This window comes from Notothenia coriiceps, unplaced genomic scaffold (genome assembly GCF_000735185.1).
Source record: "Notothenia coriiceps isolate Sejong01 unplaced genomic scaffold, NC01 NC01_scaffold00037244, whole genome shotgun sequence".
Classification (NCBI taxonomy): Eukaryota; Metazoa; Chordata; class Actinopteri; order Perciformes; family Nototheniidae; genus Notothenia; species Notothenia coriiceps.
The window spans coordinates 8,355,848-8,363,813 of NW_011369945.1; positions in this window are offsets into that span (position 1 = coordinate 8,355,848).

Consider the following 7,966-nt stretch of genomic DNA (forward strand, 5'->3'; position numbering starts at 1 on the left):
GTGTGCCTTGGCAGTAGTGATGTTATGCTTAGCAGCGGTGTGTTATCGAGTATTAACAACGTCTGAAATGTCCAAATTGACCAATAAGAATCACGTATTCAACTAAGCCGTGTAATAACAAATTATACCATTCCCGGAAGGCAACCCACAACAGAAATGTAACAGTGTTGATGTGAAAATGTATACCTTTGCATCCTTTGACAGAACACCATCTAATAGTAAGTCAGAACATTGTGATGTCACAAACATTTGTTTTTTAATTTCTTTGTATCCCTCCACTAAAGAATAAGTCAGAGCCAGCAGCGGAGTTGTTGGGGAGCTGCAGAGAAGAGCCTCATCCTAAATCAAATAGACTCACAGACTCCCCAGGTGGAAATAAAGCATCATTTTTGATTTGCTCTGGAGATAAAGACCAATACATGCCGGATTAAAGCAGGAAGACACAACTTTGTCCAATTTATAGAAGCCTATAAAAAACACTTATTAATTTCAACCTCCTGATATGCACTCTATAAATAATCAGGCTTGGGGAGTAACGGATTGCGTAATACAAAAAAAGGTAACTGTATTCCCTCGTAGACGTAATCAGATCACTGGTACATTTCTAACAGGTGGGGATTACTAGCAGGATTACAATGTTAGTGAATCCTAAAAAGATCATATAGTGTTTGCTGTAAAGGATCAGATGTTCTCTCTTCTCTGTTCTGTTCTGTAGGCTGATACTTTAAGTGTGAATCTATACTTCTACTGCCTGAATCTGCTTTATGGTTTTCACTTTCTTTGCTTCATTTGTTCTGTTTTTAATTCAGCAGGTGAACCTATATGTTCATAAAATAGTGTGTGTGAGCTTAACTCTGTGTATTAAACTAAAACGGAGCATTTTCTGTCAGCTCAGATTTTCTTTCTGCTTTTTTAAACTGTAGTTTGTGCTCATGTGTTTCAGTGTTGGTGTAAAGGCTGCTGCCTGAATATGCTGAATGAAACATAGCTTTTCCTATAGATAAAATCATTTTTTATCCTAAATATCTTGGTTTCTTCTTTTCTAAGGTCACATGTTTCTGCTAAATAATACACTTAATATTGATATTTATTTTCTCTTGTATTTTTTTGCATTGCATTTGATATTCAGGTAAACCAAAAGGAATGGAAGGTAATCAGGTTAAATTCCTTTTTAATTTTGTTATGATAACTTTAACTACTGTAATAGAATACATGTTTAATGTAACCCTCCCAACCCTACTCATTTATCGGGCGCTGCTGTTTTGATGGTATACTGACTGATGATTAACCACCAGGGGGGGGTCTATAACCACAATGAGACTCACATTAGGATTCAATACACAGTGTGTGGGTTTATACAGTTAAAGCACAAGCAGCAGTGACAATAAAGTGCAGTACACCTTGCATTGTATTATGTTTGAGCAGCTTGGGCATCACGTTTAATATAAAAGTGTATTATTATGTTTGTTAGGCAATCTAGTTTATTAATGATTATAATATATCAGTAATAATTGTACTATTTCTGAAGAGTGATGGGTACTCTGGCTTTAAGCACTATTATCCGAGCGAATAGAGATAAATACAATTCTTCAATACATTTTTCTTTTTATATTTGCGAGTTCAAAAACATCAATTATTTAAGAAGAGCCGGGAAGATGGCTGCATCGTCTTTGGCTCCTCTCCAACTTCACATCCTCCACCCTGATCCTCAACACCGGAGCCCCTCAAGGCTGCGTGCTCAGCCCTCTCCTCTACTCCATATTCGCTCATGACTGCGTGGCCACACACAGCTCCAACACCATCCTGAAGTTTGCTGACGACACGACCGTCATCAACCAGATCACCGACGTCGATGAGACGGCGTACAGAGAAGAGGTCGAAAACCTGACATCTTGGTGCCAGGATAACAATCTCCATCTCAACGTCAGCAAAACAAAGGAGCTGATTGTGGACTACAGGAAGCAGCAGAGAGAGGGACACGCCCCCATCGGCATCAATGGGACTACGGTGGAGGGAGTCAGCAGCTTCAGGTTCCTCGGTGTCCACATCACTGAGGACCTGACATGGACTCTTCACACCACCACCATCACCAAAAAAGCTTGACAGCGGCTCTTCTTCCTCCGCAGGCTGAGGAGGTTCAACGTGGACCCCAGGATACTCTGCAACTTCTACAGGTGCACCATAGAGAGTATCCTGACTGGCTGCATCACGAGCTGGTACGGCAGCTGCCCCGCCCTCAATCGTAAGGCTTTACAGAGGGTGGTGAAAACTGCACAGAACATCACCAGGATGGAGCTGCCATCCATGGAGGACCTTTACTCCCAGCGCCTCAGGAAAAAAGCCATCAGGATTATAAAAGACCCCCATCACCCCAGCCACAAACTGTTCAGTCTGCTGCCGTCTGGCAGGCGCTACCGCAGCATCCGGACTAAAACCATTCATCTGGCTGCAACTTACAAATTATGTATCTAATATATCATATGCCAATCATTCTTAGTTCACTATTTCACTATTTCAATATTTTTCAATTTTTCTTTGTATTTACTTGCACTATTTTTTCTGTTTTTACATTTTATTGTGTTGCACTGTTGGAAGAGCCTGTGACCTAAGACTTTCATCAACATAACTACACTGTAGCTATGTACGTATGACAAATAAAAGCCTTGAACCTTGAAGAATAACTTCATAAGTTAGATATCAAGGAAGGCTTGGCATCTAATGTTTACAATAGATCTTTGAGACTTACCATTTTAATGTTTTTTTGTTTTTATTATTATGTTTGTCCGTCTTTCACTTTGGGGATTTTCGTAAAAAAGGGCTGTGAACAATACATGAATGAGTCACAAAGAATAGAATCATAGGATCACCATAGAATAAAAACGTATATAAGAAACCAGATCTAAGATGTTCATCTTAATACTGTGGATTCTGAACAGCCCTATGGATATTTTTGCACATTCTTGTTCAACACTATCTCTTTGAAATCTGCACACCACTCCACTTAATGTATAATTTTCGTCATATGTTACTGTACCTAGATTCTTGTGTATTTATATTTTGTGTAAATATAATCTTTATTTGTTAGTTCGTTTTGTACTACATGTTGTTGTACGTATTCATCTTACTGTGTTTATGTATGACCCAATCACACCAAAGCAAATTCCTTTATGTCAAACTGCTTGGCCATAAACCTGATTCTGATCCTACACTTCCAGTCATCAGACCACTCTAGAAATCATGAATAAATGAATTCATCCCACTGTTGAGCCTTCTATAACCAGTAGTGGAAAGTAAAGAAGCACATTTACTCAAGTATCAACATTAGTCAATCCAATAATGAAAACGTTTCCAGTATTTGTCCCTCATGTGACTATGCAAAGATTTTTGTGATTTTCTTCTAATTTACATTGCATTTAGCTGACGCTTTTATCCAAAGCGACTTATAAGTGCGACAATACTGTGTAAGTGCATTCGACCAAGAAGTGCATTCGACCAAGAAGATACAAACTAGAAGAAAACAGAATCATATAAGTACATCAGGTTTCATAGAGCCAAACAATTTCAAGTGCTACTCAACTAGCTTTAGATAAGCCAGTCCTTTAAGTGCTTTGTTAGTAATTCTATCGCTCGAAGTGGAGTCGAAAGAGATGAGCTTTCAGTCTGCGCCAGAAGATGTGTAAGCTTTCTGCTGTCCCGATGTCAATGGGGAGCTTATTCCACCATTACAGTGATACAGAACACATGGTACAATACACATACACACCACGTGAAGAAACATACATACAGCTCCCTTACAAAACAAACACACCAACCCCACCCTCCCCAAGACCCCTGTGGGCTGGACCAAGCGCCAGCAAGTAATGGGTAGCATAAAATTACACATAAAAACATTTGAGTTCCTCTATCCGTTGACCTGGGGCTTAACATTGAATTACTGCATTTGTAATTATATTCTATACTTGATAAGAGTTTACTTTACTCAGTTATGTATCAGAAAGTTCTGCTCATCATAAGTACTTCAGTTTTAATCACACTCCCCTGCCCTCCGATGTGTTGTGGTGGAGCACTGCTCCTCCATGAGGCTGAGGACCAGCTGAGAACACAGAGTAGTACATGAGCTGGGACACGGTGTACTGAACACGAGCAACACTGCTGCACAACACACACACAAAGAGGGAAGCAAGACCAAAGTGTCAGAACTACTGAAACAGAACTATGGTTTGACTTTATTTAGAATGTTACATCTGTAGTTTTCATGTTATTTATACACATTATGTTGCTCTTTATATTTGTGTATTTGTTCCTGTGACATTAATTCAGCAGCAAAAAGCTATTTTGATTATAAAATGCCAGTATATGTCATGATTAAATAATATTAAAATAAATGTATTGTACATCAAACAACAAAGTGTAGGAAAAGGTAAGAGCGAAATATTTGGATTATACCTAAAAAGTCTAAATAGTGTAAAAATAAACAAATGTAAATCAATTCATTTATACGTATGAATGTAGGCCAGTCTTTTAAGCCAAATCATTTTATTGATAGAATATGTTGCTAAAATATAAGATGAATTATGTCACCTTTATCCACTTGAGAATGGGATTGTTTAAAGGGTGGGAATGTACAGTAATCCGGTACTTTAATAAATATAAAATGGACCATTACGCATAATGACTACTTTTACTTTTGGTGCTAAAAGTTTGTCTGATGAAAATACTTTTGTACTTTTATTTTGATAATATTTTGAATGCATATTTTTACAATTTATTATTGCTAATTTTGATTAAGTTAAAGTTGATTAAATCTGAGTACTTCTTCCATAGCATCTCATCTGAGAGCCTGTTTCACTGAATGAGGCATTCTTCTTTGTTGAGGCTTCTTTGTATGCTGCAAGAAGGAATTTTGACATTTTAATAGAAAATGTGTGAAGAATGTGTGAAGCAAGGCCATCCTTTCTCTGTGATCAGTTAAGATGTTTAATTCCCAGCTTTATTCCTTCAATAGAAGAAGAAAAAATTCACATTCTTCTTCAAAACTATACTTAAAGAAGACCTATCATGCAAAATGCACCTTTGTACGTCTTTTAAACATGAATATGTGTCCCCGGTGTGTCAGGGAACTCACCAAGTCTCAGAAAACACAACCCTCTCTCTTTCCCTCCATACCAAAATCTCTAAAAACGGGGCTTTAACGGATCTGATACAGACTGAGATTTGAAAATAGTCTGACGTCAGTGACGGGGAGCTCCGCCTATATGGCCAACTCTCCACCAATCAGGGGAATGAGAGGTTGCCGTGGCATGGTAACAGCATGGTAACATGACGCTCGTAACTCGGCCCCCTCCTTTGCAGGGGTCCTTTGTTTCGACAGTTTTTAAATCCAATCAACTATAACCTATTCTTTTGTGATAGAATTGTGTTAACATTTTTGAAAAATGGGACCATATGTTTGCCGTCTCTGTTTGTGATGGACCTCCAAAGAACTATCTTCTGAACGTGCCAAGTTGAATAATACTTATCGAAAAACTTTAGCGAGAATGTTGTGGCAGATTAATTAACACCCTTTCCACTCTATGTTCATGTCAATGCAATACATTAGTTGTAAAAGGTTAAACTTCTACTACACATTCTGAGTGTTTTTAACATTTGTGAAATAGGCTGTAGAAAGAGAGAAAAAGAAAGACATTTCCCTAGAAACCTGTACATTAAGAAACCAAATCCTATTTGTGCCAGGGTGTGAAAAGCACTGCTGATTATGGACATCTGGGTTCATGTTTCGCCATCCTATACACCAGAGTGTAAATAACCACATTGGCTATGGCAACCTGGGTGTAAATAGCATTGAAAGCTACAGACACCTGGGTGCAAACAAACACAACAACATGCTGACATGCATTGCATGCAAAGAAAACTGCACCCTGATGATGGATTGACAGGTTGAAACAGTCACTTATTATCCTCTGTATGTTGTTGTTTACAAAAAATGTTCCACCACGGGTGACATGTTGATAAATGCCTGAAAAGGGTCTCCTAAGAAGTGTTTTTTTAAAGCAGGAAACGTGTTTTATTACAAATAAGTACACAATATTTAAAATCCACACTGAAAAACCAATAAAGACAAAAAAACAACAGTATTAAGTCATGTGGAAAGCGCTAATACAATTAAAATCTTCACATTCAAAGTAGAAAACACAATTAGAAGCATTATTTAAGACATTTTTAATAGAACAAATAGTAATTATGAAGTAGCTGCCAGATGACGTAGTATTAATTAATTAGCAGTCAGTAATACTCAGGGTTAGATTATCTGTATTTACATCCCCAAAAATGTAATGTGAAGCTCCACATTACCAATACTACAACAAAACAATTATTTTACATGTATTTGCTACTGATATTCGACATTCATCCTACTGAATACTTTTGATACAGGAAGTACATTTGAATGATTTTACTGAAACTTCTGTACGTATAGCAATTCTACTTCTCTACTAAGTAAAGGACCTGAGTACTTTTTCGAATTGCTATACGTACAGAAGTTTCAGTAAAATCATTCAAATGTACTTCCTGTATCAAAAGTANTGAAGGCTGAACTGTAATCAATGAACAGCATTCTCACATACAGTATGTGTTCCTGTGGTCCAGGTGTGAGAGGGCAGTGTGGATGGTGAGGGCTATGGCGTCGTCTGTGGACCTCTTTGCTCTGTAGGCAAACTGCAGGGGGTCCAGAGAGTCAGGGAGGGAGGGAGGGAGGAGGTGATGAAGGTTTTGACTAACCGCTCAAAGCACTTCATTATGATGGAGGTGAGTGCTACTGGGCAGTAGTCATTGAGGCTGGTGATTATTGTCTTTTTGGGGACAGGAACGATGGTGGAGTGTTTGAAGCATGTGGGGACTACAGACTGCAGCAGGGACCTGTTGAAGATGTCTGTGACTGAACACCTCTGCCAGCTGAACTGCACACACCCTGAGAACACGGCCAGGGATGCCATCAGGTCCAGGAGCCTTGTGTGGGTTAACCCTTTTAAATGATTTACACACGCCTGCCCTGTTTAAAACAAAAGGGCAAGGCTCCTGATCCTTCTCTGCACCCCCAGCCTGGCTGCTCTCAAATCGTGCAAAAAAGCTGTTCAGCTCATCTGGGAGAGATGTGCACGCAGACACTCCCGCTGCACCCCATGCTGCTTCTTTGTAGTCTGTCATTGTTCTTATTCCCGCCCACCGGTTGTTACAGCCTTTGAAGTCAGATTCCACCTTTTCTTTGTACTGTCTCTTTGCACTAATGATAGCTCTCCGGAGTTCATACCTAGAAGTCCTGAACTCCTCCAAATCTCCAGCTCTATGCGCGATAGTGCACGCTTTCAGCTTGGTGCGCACCTCGCTGTTTATCCAGGGCTTTTGATTTGGGAATGTTCGTACAGAAACCTTCGGTACCATGTTGTCATCAATGCATTTCCCAATGTACCAGATCACCGTATCCGTGTGTTGATGTTATTGTCCTCAAACACACTCCAATCCGTAGATGCAAAGCAATCCTGCAGAGCTGAATCTGACTCCACACTCCATCGCTGTACTGTCCTTGTTACCGGTCTGTCCCGTTTAAATTTCTGCCTGTAAAAAGGCAGCAGTGAGATGTGGTCTTATTTGCCGAAGGGAGGGCGAGAGAGAGCCTTATATCCATGTCGAAAAGGGGAATAAACATGGTCCAGTATATTTCCCCCGTGCGTCGGGCAGTCTTGCTCTTGTCGATAATCCCAAACAGCTGATCGAGTGCCGTGTTGTTGTCGGCGAGCGGCGGAATATACAGTACACTGCTGTTATCACAACAGATATGAATTCTCTCGGCAGGCGAAAAGCCTGGCATGTGATCATGAGGTACTCTAAATGAGCGTAACAGTCCGAAGAAATAATCCTCACATCTGTGCACCAGTTGTTATTAGTCATTACACACACACCGCCACCTTTA